This window comes from Macaca mulatta, chromosome 19 (genome assembly GCF_049350105.2).
Source record: "Macaca mulatta isolate MMU2019108-1 chromosome 19, T2T-MMU8v2.0, whole genome shotgun sequence".
Classification (NCBI taxonomy): Eukaryota; Metazoa; Chordata; class Mammalia; order Primates; family Cercopithecidae; genus Macaca; species Macaca mulatta.
The window spans coordinates 69,222,186-69,240,845 of NC_133424.1; the positions used below are offsets into that span (position 1 = coordinate 69,222,186).

An 18,660-nucleotide genomic window follows, 5' to 3' on the forward strand; every position below is an offset into this window, starting at 1 on the left:
TTTTTTTGTTTCTCTAGACCCATTCATTGTTTGCCCTTCTCCACCCTGTTCTGAGCCCAGCATGCTAATCCATAGAGACCCCATCTGTGGGCGACTGGCCTCCAGCTGGGTTCAGCCAATGGAGCTGGGGCCCATCAGGAGATCAGAAGGAGAGAAGAGCATGAGAAGGAAATGCCTGCTCACGTGGAGGTCCCTCCCTTTGCCTTAGCAGCTATGTCTGTTCTCCTCCTGGTTTCCAGGTGGCCATCCCACATTCTATCTCTCTCCAGGAGCTACCACCTTCCCTCCACCCTTTGGGCCTGGGGTGGGGGCTCCTCTGCTGCTACACCCCTGGGGGTTCCCTCATACTCCACCCACACCTTTATAAATAGTCCCTTTTGAAAATAAACTCTCTTACAGCTGATTTTGAAATATGCCATCTGATTCTTTTCTTTTCTTATTGTAACAAAATATACATAATATCCACAATTTTGACCATTTTTCAGGGTACAATTCAGTGGCATTACGTACAGTCACATCACTGTGCAACCATCACCTCCATCCATCTCCAAAACTTTTTCATCCTCCCAAATGGAAACTCTGTCCCTGTTAAACACTCACTCCCCATTCCCCCTCCCCCAGGTCTTGGCAACCACCTTTCTACTTTCCCTCTATGAATTCAGCAACTCCAGATACCTCGTTTCAGCAGAATCATAAGATATTTGATTTTTGGTGTGTCTGGTTTACGTCACTTGGCATAGTGTCCTCAAGGTTCCTGACTGACACAGGAGCCTAATTTCTGGCCAATGTCCTTCTCCAGGGGAGGATGGCAGCTATTGGATCTAGAATAGACTATGGATGAAGAGAACTAGAATGACTTAAGATTGATCCAGATGGTGGGAGATGCTCAAAACTTTGGTGAGAACAAGAAGGAAAGCACAGAGAGGAGGAATACTCTAACTGAAGCTGGTGCACTCTGAAGACAAGAGTCACAATGTGAGCATAGCGCTTGCCCTGCCAAGTGCTCTCCTGATTCATGAATAAAATGCCCAGCTAAGCCCAAGAGCTATGAACTGAACCATCAATCAGAGGGACTTAATGGTTTTCTTGGAAGCAGCTCAGCATAGCCAATGATGTTGAGACACCCATTTCCAATATATTAAAAGGCGTCAAATGTTCGCAGCCTTTTTGGCACATAGTGTCTCTGGAACATTCTTTAACAAGCTGTCTGCTAATGTTAAGAACATCTGATCTTGTTCTCACGGTTTGAGGCATAGTGGCCACAGTTGGGAACGGCCATCACTGTGCCTGGCTCAGCAAACATCACCTTGGGTGGTGCCACAGCTGGTTCTCACATTTCAAGTCTACGAGACCCTATCTCACCACTTGTGTGAAAATAGCTCCCTACCCCAATCCTCCACGTTAATTTGGGACTTAACTTTTCTCACCCTCTGACATTTTTTTCCTGTTTCTGTCACTAGAATGAAGCCTGTGGGAGGGCATGGGCTCACCAGAATCTCGTGTGTAGCAGGATGCCTAGGACAGAGTGGGCTTGCTAAATACTTGTTAAAGGAGTGAATGAATGTTTGGAATGAATAAATGACTCTCCTAATTGCCTAAGTCCTGGAGGAGTAGAGATGGTGCCTGTTTTAACTTCCCTTTTATCCTGCCTGCTTAGAACAGCATCTGATGCACAACTGGTGTCTGTTGACTGACAATGAGTGAACGAGGAAACGAGTGATGTTTAGACCACAGGAGACTGCAGTAGAGTAGTGGGTCCCGGAGACGTCCACAGGGCCAGTGGGGCCGCTTCCTCCATCCCGCTTCCATTCTGCAATGCTCCTTTGTATTTGAACATAAACGAAGTAGGGGCAAGGGACTGCAGGCTGGAGAGCCTCCCCTGGTCCTTTCATCCCCTCCCACCCCAGGCTGGGTTAACGACAGCGGCCCCATCTTGGTCCTCGGGGCTCTTGTTTCTTAGCAACCCAGGCAAACTCTATCTGTTACCATGGAAACTGCACCCAGGATGAGGAAATGGAGGTGGCTGAAAATCAGTAGAGAGAACCTCAGAGGATGGAATATTCTGGAATCTTGTATCAGACCGAGTGCGCACTTAAAAGGTTTAGCTTAGAACCCACCCGTTTCTCATTTATTTTTGTGAATAAATAAAATGGTGCATTTTATTTATGTTTCCATCTCTTTGAGGCGTGAGTCACTGCACCTGACCTATTTTTTATTTTTTATTTTTGAGACAGGGTCTTGCTCTGTCACCCAGGCTGGAGTGCAGTGGCATGATCATAGCTCACTGCAGTCTCAGCCTCCTGGGCTCAAGTGATCCTTACGCCTCAGCCTCCTGAGTAGCTGGGACTACAGGCAGACGCCACCACTCCTGGCTAATTTTTAAAGTTTTAGTCGAGATGGGGTCTTGCTATGTTGCTCAGGCTAGTCTCAAACTCCTGGCCTCAAGCAATCCTCCCGCCTTGGCCTCCATAAGTGCTGGGTCACCTCCATAAGTGCTGGCCACCGTGCCCAGCCTACTAATTTCGTTTCTGAGGACCCCACCCTCATGACCTAATCACCTCCAAAGCCTCCACTGCTAAACACCATCGCACTTGGAGTTAAGGCTTTGACACGTGAATTTTGGGGGCACATTCAGACCATAGCAAGCCCTTAGCTTGGGATCCGTGCTCAATACGTGTTAATGATTTTGAACTTCATTAACAGGAAAATAAGAGAAGAGGCGATGAAGGCAGCTGTCACTGGTCACTGTGCTGGGATCTGCCCAGCCAAGGGGCTTAATCACTCGTTGGAGAGAAAAGTGAGTGGGGGACTCCCACTTCCTGGGGCTCAGTCCTTTATTCTTTCAATAAACGCTTCATACAAGTCTACTGTGTGACAGGTAATGGTTAAGAACCGACTCCAAAGACTGGAAAATTCCAGTTTTCGGGGCCCTCCCAGCCCCTTCCTCAGCTCCCCCAACCTTTCCGCCCTCTAACTGCAGTTTCCATGGTGATAGTCTGAGCCTCCCTCTGTTGCTATAGGTAGATAAATGGTCAAGAGAGGGAGCAGGTCACATAGGTTGATTAATCTCCCTGAGAGATGGTGGTGGGCATGGGAGGGGAGGGGAAGGAGGGAGGGAGAGAGACCCAAGGGGCTCAAGTCTGCAATCCCCCATCTATCATTCATGCACAGCCTTTGTGTGCCTTTGAATAGGGGTTTGCAGAAGAGGAGAAATGTGCCTGTGGAGAGAATATTTAAAATGTATTCTCTGGACTGGGCAAGGTGGTTCATGCCTGTAATCCCAGCACTTTGGGAGGCCGAGGCAGGTGGATCACCTGAGGTCAGGAGTTCAAGACCAGCCTGGTCAACATGGTGAAACCCCGTCTCTACTAAAAATACAAAAATTATTTTGTATTTTTACCAGGTGCCCTGGTAAATTATTTTGTATTTTTCCCAGGTGCCGGGGGCGGTGGTGGGCATCTGTAATCCCAGCTACTAGGGAGGCTGAGGCAGGAGAATTGCTTGAACTGGGAAGCGGAGGTTGCAGTGAGCCAAGATCGCACCACTACACTCCAGCCTGAGTGACAGAGTGAGATCCTGCCTCAAAAGATAAATAAGTAATAAATAAAATATATAAAATAAAATAAATAAAAAATAAAATGTATTCTCTTAGCAACTTGAAAACACACAATACATTGTGTGAGGTGATGGCTGTGTTAATTAGCTTGGGTTCATCCTTCCACAATGCACACATAAATTAAAACATCACATTGTACTCCATAAATATGCACCATAATTATTTACCTATTAAAAATGATTTTTTAAAATGATCACACATACATTTAAAAAAAAATTTATGTGAGGGTCTCCACAGAGTCAGTTGGATATCACAGATCTCCTGCATCTTCTGGTAGTAACAGCTTTATCTATCCTCAGAATTCAAGTTATTTGATAAACATTGACTGAGACTTTCTGCAGGTCAAGCCCTTGTCCGTGGGCAGAAAATAAATGTCTGGCAAATGGAGCCGAGCCTGCCTTCCTGTGCTCTGTTTGTGTGGGAGGTGGATCCATTCATTCCAAAAGTTTGATCATTTTTTTTTAAAAGATGTTGATTCTCTTCTAGGAGGCAGATATCAAGCCAGACATTGGGGAGACAGCAAAGAATAAGACAGGCCTTGCAAGGGCTGCCTTGCAGCAAAGGAGACAGAAAATGAACTCACATATTTCACATATTGTACCATCAGAAAGTCCATTAGGCCTATGAAGAAAAATACAGCAGGGAATCCAAAGATATACAATTGAAGCAGGACTGCTTCAATTGCAGGAAGGACTGCTTTAGATGCATGCTAAGGAAGTGGTGATGCCTGAGCAGAAAGTTGAGTGAGGGAGAGAGTCACATTCTCAGGACTCTCTGGGGTAGGAGGATGAGGGCAGATGGGAGTGCAAAGGCCCTGAGGCAGGAACAGGCAAAGCAGGTGCAAGGAATTCCATGGCAAGGAATTCTTTGCAAAAGAACTTAAAACAGAACTACCATTCCACCCAGCAATCCCATTACTGGGCATATATCCAAAGGAATACAAATTGTTCTACCACACAGACACATGCGTGTGTACGTCCATCACAGAAGTACTCACAATAGCAAAGACATGGAGTCAACCGAGGGGCCCATCAGTGGTGGACTGGATAAAGAAAATATGGTACCTGTGCAGCATGGAATACTATGCAGCCATGAAAAAGAATGAAATCATGGCCTTCGCAGCAACATAGATGGTGCTGGAGGCCATTATCCCAAGCAAATTAACAGAGGAACAGAAAATCAAACACCACTTGTTCTCACTTATAAGTGGGAACTAAACATGGGGTACGCATGGACATAAAGATTAGAAAAATAGACACTGTGGACTACTAGAGGGAGTAGGGAGGGGGTAAGGATGGAAAAACCATCTATTAGGTACTATGCTCAGTGCCTGAGTGACGGGTTCAGTCATACCCCAAACCTCAGCGTCATGCAATATACGCATGTAATAGACCTGCACATGCTTGTTTTTCTGATTTTTTTCCTCGATGTATCTATCATTCTATGACAGTTTATCTCATTCATGTGACTATCATCATATCTGAATAGAGAACTGTTCTGTCACCACATAAACAAACAAAACATAAAAACAGGCTGGGTGTGGTGGCTCACACCTGTAACCCCAGCACTTTGGGAGGCCGAGGTGGGTGGACCACCTGAGGTCAGGAGATCGAGACCATCCTGGCCAACATAGTGAAACCCCGTTACTACTAAAAGTACAAAAAATTAGCCGGGCGTGGTGGAGGGCACCTGTAGTCCCAGCTACTCGGGAGACTGAGGCAGGAGAATGGCATGAACCCGGGAGGCGGAGATTGCAGTGAGCCGAGATCGCACTGCTGTACTCCAGCCTGGGCGACAGAGGGAGACTCCGTCTCAAAATAAAATAAAATAAAATAATTAAAAATAAATAAATAAGTACATAAATAAGGAGAGAAAAAAATGGGGCCGGGCACGATGCCTCATGCCTGTAATCCCAGCACTTTGGGAGGTCGAGGCGGGTGGATCACGAGGTCGGGAGATCGAGACCATCCTGGCTAACATGGTGAAACCCCGTCTCTACTAAAAATACAAAAAAATTAGCCAGGCATGATGGCAGGTGCCTGTAGTCCCAGCTATTCGGGAGGCTGAGGCAGGAGAATGGCGTGAACTCGGGAGGGGGAGGTTGCAGTGAGCTGAGATCACACCACTGCACTCCAGCCTGGGCGACAGAGTGAGACTCTGTCTCAAAAAAAAAAAAAAAAAAAAAAAAGAAAAGAAAAATGGATTAGTGCCCTTATAAAGACAGCCTGGATAGATAATCCGTGTCTCTGCCATGTGAGGACGCAGTAAAAGGATGATCATGACCTACAAACCAGAAAGAAGCCCTCACCAGAACCAGACCATGCTGGCACCCTGATCTCAGAATTCCAGCCTCCGAAACTGTGAGGAGTAAACTTCTGTTGTTGATAAGCCATCCAGTCTGTGGCATTCTGTTATGGCAGCAGCCCAAACAGACTAAGAGCTTTCACAGATTTTCTCAGTCATTCCACCAATCCTATGGCGTATGCTATAATTATCCCCATTTAACAGATGAGGAAACTGAGGCTTGGTCGGGTGGTCCAAGGTCAGACAGCTTGAGAACGGCAACTCCTGGAGCCAGATCCAGGATGGTGGCATCCAGGGCAGAGGATGAGAACTGGAGGCCACGGGGAGAGCTTCGGTAGATTCTAGATGGGGGAGAGGAGCGGTGGCAGTCGGTGCGGCAGGGCAAGCCCTGACTGACCTCCCTTGGATGCCTCAGTCTGCTTCTGCCTGCTGCTTGCTTTCTCATTTCATCCTCTATAAAATAGGATGCAGCAGCTACACCACTTTTTTTTTTTTTCTTTTTTAGACAGGGTCTTACTCTGTCGCTCAGGCTGGAGTGCAGTGGCGCAATCTCTGCTCACTGCAAGCTCCGCTTCCTGGGCTCATGTGATCCTCCTGGCTCATCCTCCTGAGTAGCTGGGACTACAGGTGTGCACCACCACACCACACCACACCACACCAGCCTAATCTTTTCTTTCCTTCTTTCTTTCCTTTTTTTTTTTTTTTTTTTTTTTGTAGACTCAGGGTTTCACCGTTGTTGCCTACATTGGTCTCAAAATCCCAGGCTCAAGCAATTCACTGGACTTGGCCTCTCAAAGTGCTGGGATTACAGGCATGAGCTACCACCCTTGGCCAGCAATACCACTTCCATACAGAAGTGTATTTCTTGCAAGGTTTACAGGAGTATATTTGTTGCAAGGTTTGCAAAAGTGTATTACAGACGTGTATTTGTTGCAAAGTGTGCAGAAGTGTATTCACTGCGAGGGGTTCCAGGAGTGCTTTTGTTTCCTAGCGCTTCTGTGATGAAGCAACAGAAATGTATTCTGTCATCGTTCTGGAGGCCAGAAGTCTGAAATCAAGTTCTTGGCAGGGTTGGTTTCTCCTGAGGACATTGAGGGAGACTCTTTTCATTTCATGCTTTCCCCCTAGCTTCTGATAGTTTACTGGCTTGTAGATATATCATCCCAATCCCCCATCTTTACAGTATGCCTGCGTTCACCTGGCTGTTTTCTCCTAAAGGCATCTGTCCTGTGTGATCAGGGGCGCAGCCTACTACAGGAAGATCTCATTGTAACTAAGTGTATGAGCAGTGACCCTGTTTTCACATTCTGAGGTGCTAGGGGTCAGGACTTTGACATATGTTTTTGTGGGATATGAAATCCAACCCGTAACGGGGAGGTAGAGTGTGCACTAGTGTTTATCACTGTTTGCAGCACTGTAAACGCTCCATGAAAGCTCCACGCTAGGCTCAGAAGGGCCCTGAGGACACCACAATTATACACATTCATTTGTTTTTATTTTGTGATCCTGATGAAGGAGCTGGACACCCTTGCCCCAGCCTCCGGTGTCGTCTGCCCAGATGGAAGGATGGGAAGAGTGTGGACATGAAGGTTGAGTCTCAGAAAAGGTAGAACACAGGCCAGGCACGGTGGCTCATGCCCCTGTAATCCCAGCACTTTGGGAGGCCGAGGTGGGCAGATCATCTGAGGTCAGGAGTTCAAGACCAGCCCGGCCAACATGGTGAAACCCCATCTCTACTAAAAAACAAAAATTAGCTGGGCGTGGTGGTGGGCACCTCTAGTCCCAGCTACTTGGGAGGCTGAAGCAGGAGAATCACTTGAACTGGGAGATGGAGGTTGCAGTGAGCCGAGATCTCACCACTGCACTCCAGTCTGGGTGACAGAGCAAGACTCCATCTCAAAAAAAGAAGAAAGAAGAGAAGAGAAGAGAGAAAGAAATAGAAAGGAAGAAAGGAAGGAAAGAAGGAAGGAAGGAAGGGAGGGAGGGAGGAAAGAAAAGAAAGAAAGAGAAAGAGAGAGAGAAAGAAAGAAAGAGAGAGAGAGGGAGGGAGGGAGGGAAAAGAAGGAAGGAAGGAAAGGAAAGGAAAGGAAAGGAAAAGAAAGGAAAGGAAAGGAGAGAAAGGAAAGGAAAAGAAAGGAGAGAAAGGAAAGGAAAGAAAGAAAGAAAAGGGAGAGAACCCAGGTGAGACACAGGACATGTGTGGTGACCAGATTTGCCCGGCAGTGTCCTAATTCCCCACCCAGCCTTTGGTGCACAGGGACTTTGGCAGAAGGATTGGAGGTATGAAGTGGGAAAAGGACCCCAAGATGGGGCTGTTGTAACTGGCTATGAAAAGGCAGTGGGTGGTGATGGAGGGACTGGAGATAAGTGGAATAAATGAGAGGTTCATGGGGAGAGGGTGGACGGAAGAAGTGGAATAAATGAGAGGTTCATGGGGAGAGGGTGGACGGAGGAAGTGGAATAATGGAGAGGTTCACAGGGAGACGGTGGGTGTAGGAAGTTGAATAATGGAGAGGTTCACAGGGAGACGGTGGACGGAGGAAGTGGAATAATGGAGAGGTTCACAGGGAGACGGTGGACGGAGGAAGTGGAATAATGGAGAGGTTCACAGGGAGACGGTGGGTGTAGGAAGTTGAATAATGGAGAGGTTCACAGGGAGACGGTGGACGGAGGAAGTGGAATAATGGAGAGGTTCACAGGGAGACGGTGCGTGTAGGAAGTTGAATAATGGAGAGGTTCATAGGGAGATGGTGGACGTAGAAGAGATAGAGTCAATGGGGAGTATTATGGGTTGCAGCGGATCCCCCAAAGACAAGTTGGCATCCTGTCCCCTGGTACCTGTGAATGTGACCTCCGTTGAAAATAAGGTCTTTACGGGAGGCAGCCACGTTAACATCAAGTCAGTTGGATGGGCTTTAACCTGACATGACTGATATCCTCATAAGAAGAGGAGAGGACCCAGACACAGAAGGAAGACCATGTTAGATGGAGGCAGAGATTGGAGTGATGTGGCCACATGCCAAGGGGCACTGGGAACTGCCAGGTGCTAGAAGACACCAGAAAGGATTCTCTCTTCAAGCCCTCACAGGGGGCATAGACTCGCAACGCCTTGGTTTCACAGTCTGAGATTCCAGGACTGTGAGAGAACAAATGTCCATTGTCTTAAGGTGTCTGGTCTGTGATGCTTTGTTATGAGAGCTGCAGAAAACACATGTGGGTGGGCGTCCAGGAGAAGGAGCGCAGGATTCTCCCAGCGGACGGAGTGGTCAGAGAACAGGTTACATTAGGTGGCAAAGGGAATTAAGGATACAGGTGGGAGTAAGGTTGCTGATCAATAGCCCTTAAAATCGGGAGATGATCCTGGATTATCCAGGTGGAACCACTGTCATCACAAAAGTTTGTTTAAAAGGCGTTAAAGAAGCCAGAGGGATGGATGTGAGAAGGACTCAGCCAACCACGCTGGCCTTGAAGAGGGAGGCAGGAGCCCTGAGCCAGGGAATGTGAGAGGGGCGGTCCCCACAAGCTGGAAAAGGCAGGGAGGCGATTCTTCCCCCACACCGCAACCTGCAGAAGGAATGCAGCTCTGTGGACACCCTGATTTTAGCCCAGTGAGACCCAGGTGGGATTTCTGACCTCCAGGACTGTAGGATAGTGAAGGGGTATTGTTTTTAATGTCCGAGTCTGTGGCGATTTGTTCCAGCTATGACAGGAAGCCCACGGCAGTGTAAGCAACGCTGTGTGGTTTCCAAAACTGGGTCAGAAAGAGGGTAAAACCACGTCCTGGGAATGTTCCTTTGCAGCTGGGATAAGACGTCCAGCTGGACAGAAGTGGCCTCGCAGGAAAGGCTGTTTGGGAGGACCACCCAGAAGTAGAGATGCCGGGTTTCTGGCCATCCCAGTGTCCAGTGCCCACCTCCTCCCAGGCAGGGCATGACATGTGGGCACAGACACCTTCAAAAGGACTCAGCCCTGAGCGTCATCACTGACCGCAGTCACTGGAGAGGGCCTGAGTGAGAACAGAGTAGCTGAGCTCAGCCACAACCAAGAAACTGAGAGAGAATAGCAGATGGTGACTACTGCCTTAAGCCAGGGTGCGAAAAGGGCTGGCTGCTTTTTTTGCCATTTAAATTTTTATTTTATTTTACTTTTTTACTTTAATTTAATTTTTTTTTTTTTTTTTTGAGACAGAATTTTGCTCTTGTGTCCCAGACTAGAGTGCAGTGGCGCAATCTCGGCTCACTGCAGCCTCCGCCTCCCAGGTTCAAGCAATTCTCCTGCCGCAGCCTCCCAAGTAGCTGGGATTACAGCCGCTCCCCACCATGCCTGGCTAAGTTTTGTATTTTTAGTAGAGACTGGGTTTCACCACGTTGATCAGGCTGGTCTCAAACTCCTGACCTCAGGTGATCTGCCCGTTTCAGCCTCCAAAAGTGCTGGGATTATAGGCGTGAGACACTGCACCCAACCTAAAATTTTATTTTTAATTGACGAATTGAAACTGAAGGGTTAATTTGACCGGGTCTGCCAGCCCAGCTTGCTTTCAGGCATTTGTTTTCTGTTATTTTTTTGTTCCTCTTTCCACAAAGCTGAAGGCCACACCACTGACTGCTCAGATTTAACCTTCACTGGCGGTTGGATAGATAACACTCACTGTCACCATGGTGATGGCTGCTTCTGTTGTTGTTCAGGAATCAAGTTCAAACCGGTTGAGACCACCAGCCCTCCAACTGGACCCCTAGGGGCAAACGCCTAAGAGATGGCCAGGCTTTTTTGTCTGTTTTTTGTTTTTTTAAATTTTTATTTCAGTAGCGTTTGGGGTACAGGTGGGTTTTTTTTACATGCATCAATTATATAGTGGTGAATTCTGAGATTTTAGTGCACCTGTCACCCAAGTCGTGTACATTGCACCTAATGTGTAGTTTTTTATCCCTAGCCCCATTCCCACCCTCTTCCTCCTGAGTTTCTTTCTTTCTCCTTCCTTCTTTCCTTGTTTCCTTCTTTCCTTCCTTCCTTCCTTCCTTCTTTCTCCTTCCTTCTTTCCTTCCTTCCTTCCTTCTTTCTCCTTCCTTCCTTCTTTCCTTCCTTCTTTCCTTCTTCTTTCCTTCTTTCTTTCCTTCCTTCTTTCCTTCTTCTTTCCTTCTTTCCTTCCTTCCTTCTTTCTCTTTCCTTCCTTCTTTCTTTCCTTCCTTCCTTCTTTCCTTCTTCTTTCCTTCTTTCCTTCCTTCCTTCCTTCTTTCTCCTTCCTTCTTTCCTTCCTTCCTTCTTTCTTTCTTTCCTTCCTTCTTTCTTTCTTTCTCTTTTTTATTGAGACATAAAAAATTGACACTGCCCAGGCTGGAGTGCAGTGGCACAATCTTGGCTCACTGCAACTTCTGCCTCCTGGGTTCAAGCGATTCTCCTGCCTCAGCCTCCAGAGTAGCCGGGATTATAAGCACACACCACACGCCTGGTTCATTTTGTATTTTTATTTTTAGTAGAGACAGGGCTTCATCATGTTGGCCAGGCTAGTCTCAAACTCCTGACCTCAGGTGATTCACCTGCTTTGGCCTCCCAAAGTGCTGGGATTACAGGCGTGAGCCACCACGTCCGGCCTCCTGAGTCTCTAAAGCCCATTCCATCACTCTGCATGCCTTTGCAGACTCCTAGCTTAGCTCCCACTTACAAGAGACAACGTGCACTTTTTGGTTTTCCACGACGTGGGGAAAGGGAGTGTGAATACACCGCTGGAGAGATGGCCTTCTGACCTCAGAGGCCAAAAACTCCACCCTCAGATCATGCCAGCACCGCCATTTCCAGTACACGTGTCCTGTAAAATGCCGTGAAGCCCAACAATGCTTCTGCAGTACGCACCTGTCACTTCATTTTCTCCACTGTCAATCACCTTCCCGCACACCTCAGGCCACTCCACTCCCCCAACCCATACATCTCCCGAAGCCTCACCTTCAGGAAGGCAGGTCTGAGAGATGTTCTCCCACCTCCTTCCTTGGTGCTCTTGCAAATAAATCTTTTATCTTTTGCAAAGCCTGTGTCAGTGATTGATTTACTGTGTGCGCACAGAGGGGACCTGGACCTGACTGGTAACAGAATAAAACGTGTGTGTGTGTGTGTGTGTGTGTATGTGTGTGGTACAATATGATGTTCTGATCCAGGTATACATTGTGGAATGGTTATATCAAGCTAATTATCCATCACCTCACCTACTTACCATTTTTGTGATGAGAACATTTAAAATCTACTCGTAGCAATTTTAAAATATTCAATACAGGCCGGGTGCAGTGGCTCACGCCTGTAATCCCGGCACTTTGGGAGGCTGAGGTGGGCAGATCACCAGAGGTCAGGAGTTCAAGACTAGCCTGGCCAATATAGTGAAACCCCGTCTTTATTAAAAATACAAAAATTAGCCAGGCATCGTGGCAGACACCTGTAGTCCCAGCTATTGGGAGGATGAGGCATGAGAATTGCTTGAACTCGGGAGGCGGAGGCTGCAGTGAGCCAAGATGGTGCCACTGCACTCCAGCCTGGGCGACAGAGCAAGACTCCATCTCGATTTAAAAAAAAAAAAAAAAAAGGTTAATCAAAGGGTAAGTTTCACTTAGACAGGAGAAGTAAGTTTTAGTGATCTATCGTACCGCATAGTAGCTGTAGTGAATAATAACGTATCATATATTTTAAAACTAGAATAGTAGATTTTAAATGTTTTCACCACAAGAAATGATAAGTAGGTGAAGTGATGGATGTTAATTAGCTTGATTTAATCATTCCACAATGTGCACATACATACATCACATTGTACCCAATAAATACATACAATTATTATGTGTCACTTTAAACATTTTGAAACCGAATCTAAAATGCTGTGGAACATTTTTCCCTAACAGTAGTCATCAATTGGTATTACTCAAATGTCTGTATTAAATATCTCGTTCATTTGCTGTTTTTCCCTTTTTTTTTTTTTTTTTTTTTTTTTTTGGTTGAGGTCATGGATTTTTAAGATGCATATTATTTGAGGCACCATGATAAAAAAAAAAATGCTGTTTACTAAATTATGGCGAAAGTTTTAAAATCTAAAAAATATGCTTTAGAATAAATGAGATCCATTAGTCTCTTCCTCGAACACCTGTTGCTTGTTTCTTTGTTCCTTGTCTAGAACATTATTCTGTGGTGTTGGTGATGTCTTTGTTTGGCAAATCCATCCCGGACTCACTTCAGGGCCTGCAGTTCAGTGGGAACTCGCAGGTGGCCGCGGTTCAGTGGGAGCTCGCAGGTGGCCGCAGTTCAGTGGGAACTCACAGGTAACCGTCTCAAAAAAAAAAACTCACAGGTGACTGAGGTAATTCGAATTTCAGATAAACAACAAATACTTTTTGTGAGATTGCATAGTTTACTGCCCATTGCCCATTGCCAAGGATGAATAGACTTGATGCCTAAAGGTATGCAAAAATTTTATGCTACCAATATTTACGTAAGTATTTTGCCAAAAGAAACAACAAATTCTTGAATTAATTTCTGAAGAGTCTACTTACACAGGCATGAAAACTTATTTTAAATGTCTTCAGAGTATAGGAATACAATAATTTAAGAATAATTTTACCACAAGAGAAGGTATAAATGTATCAAACAATTTCCTTGCATAGAGTAATAGCATTTTAAAAATACATAACATTTTTAAAACAAAGATTGTCTTAAGTGGCAACCCAATTATGATAATTGAGAGATAAATCTGTAATAAATTAACTCATAAATAATTTTTGAACACAGAATGCTGATTTTCTTTTTATCACTCTATTTTTTTTTTTCACAAAAAAGAAATTTCTTTACATTTTCCCATCACTGACAATTTATATACTTTGGAATGAGCCTGTTTAAAAAAACAAAAACAAAGAATATTTGCTATGAATCAAATCCGAGTAACCTGGAAAAAAATCTGAAAACTTGTAATCAATATATTTTTACTTCTACAATTTTAGACTATGGTAAAAACCTTATGCATTCTGTAAGAGGTATCTTGTCCATTCCTACAAGAAATGATGGTTACCTTTGGATAAACACAAAATACCTCTCATAGCAGTTAAGATACAGTCTAATATTATATATTATGAAAAGTAGGACGCATGGTAAGCAAAGCAAGTACAGTTCTTTTTCAAACCTCAGACAAGCTGAACAAAAGCTTTTAACCTCACAGTAATGAAAGACAGGCATCAATTTCATAAAGCGTTAGATGATTGTGACAAGCAAAGACTTGTGCGGTTTTTTTGTTTCATTTAAGAATGTAGTGCAATATTAAAGTTTAAAGTTTGTTCAAAATGACAGATCATCTGGAAACTAAATTGTAGCAATTGACATCTTTTAGCTGGAAGCATTTAGCAAAAATCAGGCTTGCTTGTTTTCAGTTGAAAATGTCAAGATTAACAGCCGTGGAGACATAGGATGAAAATGGAGGTCAGCGTGCCCTCAGGATGTGTCTTTATGAGCAATTGTTCAAGATTAAAAGAAAATTTGTGCTAGAAAACCAGATCTGTTGTGTTTTTCTCGGACTAAAAATACTACATCCTCAATTTATAAGCTTCCTGTACAGGCTGGAAAACCCTGATGGGCTGAGGCCCTCCCCTGCCTCATCTGCTCCTCTCCCTTTGCATCCCATTGAAGATCTCAGGCCCTCCTGTAGGATGGAGCAGGAGTCAGGCTAGACATGTCCCTATCATCCCCCACCCCCACCCACTGAACCCTGGAACATCAGGCGGGGCACGGTGGTTCACGCCTATCATCCCAGCACTTTGGGAGGCTGAGGAGGGAGGATCACCTGAGGTCAGGAGTTCGAGACCAGCCTGGCCAACATGGCACAACCCCGTCTCTACTAAAAATACAAAAATTAGCCAGGCATGGTGGTGGGCACCTGTAATCCCAGCTACTCGGGAGGCTGAGGCAGGAGAATCACTTGAACCCAGGAGGCAGAGGTGACAGTGAACTGAGATCACGCCACTGCACCCCAGCCTGGGCAATAGAGGGGACTCTGTCTCAAGAAAGAAAAGAATAATTTTAAATTATAATTTAAAAAATTATGTTATAAGCATGTTGCAGAACATTAACTGTCCTGGTACTGAGTAAGCACTTAAGAAACATTTGCCACTATTATTAATACTGTTCTTGCCACTCCTTAAAGTCACCAGATTTAGCAAATAAACGTACAGACTGCCCAGTAAAATTTCTTTTTTTTTCTCTTTTTTTTGGTTTGAGACGGAGTCTCGCTCTGTCTCCCAGGGTGGAGTGCAGTGGTGCAATCTCAGTTCACTGCAACCTTCACCTTCCAGGTTCAAGCGATTCTCCTGCCTTAGCCTCCCGAGTAGCTGGGACTACAGGTGCCCACCACCATGCTCAGCTAATTTTTGTATTTTTAGCAGAGATGGGATTTCACCACATTGGCCAGGCTGGACTTGAACTCCTGACCTCAGGCGATCCAGCCTCCTCAGTCTCCCAAAGTGCTGGGGTTACAGGCATGAGCCACCGGGCCTGGCTGTGCCCAGTTAAATTTGAATTTCAGATGAACAACACATACTTTTCTTGAGATTGCATAATTTACTGCCCGTTGCTAAGATGGACGCATAGACTTGACGCTTAAAGGTATGCAAAATTTTTACAGTACCAATATTTACATAAGTATTTGTCAAAAGCAACAACAAATTATTGAATTAATTTCTGAAGAGTCTACCTACACAGGCACGAACCTTATTTTAAATGTCTTCAGAGTATACGAATACAACAATTTAAGAATAAAAATTTTACAAGAGAAGTTATAAATACATCAAACAATTTCCTTGCACAGAGTAATAACACTTTAAAAACACACAAAATTTTTAAAACGAAGATTGTCTTAAGTGACAATCTAATTATGATAATTAGATAAGTCTGTAATAAATTAATTCATACTTTTTTAAAACAGAGTGCTGATTTTCCTTTTTATCATGGGTTTTTTTTTTTTCACATAAAAGAAATTTCTTTACATTTTCCCATCATTGACAATTTATATACTTGGGAATGAGTTTGTTTAAAAAAACGAAAACAAAGAATATTTGCTATGAATCAAATCTGAGTAATCTAGAAAAAAAATCTGAAAACTTGTAATTAGTATATTTTTACTTCTATGATTTTAGACTATGGTAAAGACCTTACGCATTCTGTAAGAGGTATCTTGTCCATTCCTACAAGAAATGATGGTTACCTTTGGATAAACACAAAATACCTCTCACAGCAGTTCAGATACAGTCTAATATTATATATTACGAAAAGTAGGAAGTATGGTAAGCAAAGCAAGTACAGTTCTTTTTCAAACCTCAGGAAAGCTGAACAAAAGCTTTTAACCTCACAGTAATGAAGGACAGGCATCAATTTCATAAAATGTTAGATGATTGTGACAAGCAAAGACTTGTGCGGTTTTTTTGTTTCATTTAAGAATGTAGTGCAATATTAAAGTTTAAAGTTTGTTCAAAATGACAGATCATCTGGAAACTAAATTGTAGCAATTGACATCTTTTAGCTGGAAACATTTAGCAAAAATCAGGCTTGCTTGTTTTCAGTTGAAAATGTCAAGATTAACAGCCGTGGAGACATTGGATGAAAATGGAGGTCAGCGTGCCCTCAGGATGTGTCTTTATGAGCAATTGTTCAAGATTAAAAGAAAATTTATGCTAGAAAATTATGTTTTCGTCGGACTAAAAATACTACACAGATTGGGCACAATTACCTAGCAGTTTGGGAGGCTGAGGCGGGCAGGTCACTTTAGGCCAGGAGTTTGAGACCAGCCTGACCAATATGGTGAAACCCCATCTCTACTAAAAATACAAAAATTAGCCGGGCGTGGTGGTGCATGCCTGTAATCCGAGCTACTGGGGAGGTTGAGGCAGGAGAATTGCTTGAACCCAGGAGGTGGAGGTTGTGGTGAACTGAGATCATGTGTCTGCACTTCAACCTGACGACAGCGAGACTTCATGTCAAAAAAAAACAAAAAACGGCTGGGCGCCTGTAATCCCAAGCCTGTAATCCCAGCACTTTGGGAGGCCGAGACGGGCGGATCACGAGGTCAGGAGATCGAGACCATCCTGGCTAACACGGTGAAACCCCATCTCTACTAAAATATACAAAAAACTAGCCGGGTGAGGTGGTGGGCGCCTGTAGTCCCAGCTACTCGGGAGGCTGAGGCAGGAGAATGGCGTGAGCCTGGGAGGCGGAGATTGCAGTGAGCTGAGATCTGGCCACTGCACTCCAGCCTGGGTGACAGAGAGAGAGTCCGTCTCAAAAACAAAAAATAAATAAACAAACAAAAAAAAACCTACCACCTCAATTTATAAGCTTCCTGTACAGGCTGGAAGATCCTGCTGTGCTACATCCCTCCCCTGCCCCATCTGCTCCTCTCCATCTCTGCATGGTTCCTTTGCATCGCATTGAAGATCTCAGGCCCTCCTGTAGGATGGAGCAGGAAAGATTCAGGCTAGACATGTACCCATCAACCCCCACCCCATCCACTGAACCCTGGAACTATGAGCAGAAACCACACTGCTCCTTCCCCAGCAGAGGTTTCCTGCTGCTATGTGGCCAAAAGAGAGTGGGGAGGAATTCTCAGGACACCCAGAGCTGGTACAGTCCAACCTGGCTGCAGGGAGGGAACCCTGGCCCACACCTGCCCTGCCGGGGTGAGTGTGTAGAGGTGGGTGAGAAGGAGGTGGTCCAAGTCCTCCCTGATTCAAGAAAACACTGAAGTTCCCCTGCAATGAGCTTAGTAGAATTCAAAGACCTACCTGTGACAACAGAGACTCAGAGTACTCTGAGAAGCTCTTCATTCATTCATTCATTCATTCATTCATTCATGCCAATGATATTTACCTTGCTAGGCACTGGGAGTACACCGGTGAAGACAGGAGAAGTGTCCTGCCCTCATGGGGCTTCTATTTCAGCAGATGAGAAGCCGACCAGAACAAAAATCAATCAAGAGTCATTGCTAATAGCAGTCACTCCCTACACACCATCTGACATGCAAAGTAAGTTGGCATGATAGTGGTTGGGGGCGCGGTGGGGAGAATTTCTCTGAGGAGGTGACATTTCAGCAAACCTTTGAATATCAAGAATGACTTATCAGGAAGAATCCAGCCCTGGGGAAATCCAGAGAGATCCAGACGGGGAGTCAGGAAGAATCCAGCCCTGGGAAATCCAGGGAGATCGAGACGAGGAGTCAGGAAGAATCCAGCCCTGGGGAAATCCAGAGAGATCGAGATGAGGAGTCAGGAAGAATCCAGGCCTGGGAAAATCCAGAGAGATCCAGACGGGGAGTCAGGAAGAATCCAGCCCTGGGGAAATCCAGAGAGATCGACACAGGGGAGGGAAATGACAAACTGCCAAGGTTCTGAGGTGGGAACAAGCAGGCACATCCAAAGGACTGGACGAAGGCCAGTGCCTCTGGGGAGCAGGGTTACGTGGGGAGTGTCAAGGCCGGAGCTGGAGAGATTGACTGGAGTCTGGTAGGCACTATGTGTGTTTACTGACTGCACTAGCAAGTTTGTTTTTTGTGGTTTTTTTGGTTTTTTTTTTTTTTTGAGACGGAGTTTCTCTCTTGTCGCCCAGTTTGGAGTGCAGTGGCGCGATCTCATCTCACTGCAACCTCTGCCTCCCAGGTTCAAGTGACTCTCCTGCCGCAGCCTCCCGAGTAGCTGGGATTACAGGCATGCAACACCACACCCGGCTCATTTTGTATTTTT

General features: G+C 45.3%; 1 long non-coding RNA gene across 1 annotated transcript; it reads right to left on the reverse strand.

Moving 5' to 3' along the window:
* Positions 1 to 16,940: 16,940 nt before the first annotated feature.
* Positions 16,941 to 18,330, reverse strand: LOC144337110 (uncharacterized). The gene is made up of 2 exons (XR_013409733.1): positions 17,792 to 18,330; positions 16,941 to 17,371 (listed from the first exon to the last, which is right to left on the reverse strand). It is a non-coding gene; the product is annotated as an uncharacterized LOC144337110 (long non-coding RNA).
* Positions 18,331 to 18,660: the final 330 nt, after the last annotated feature.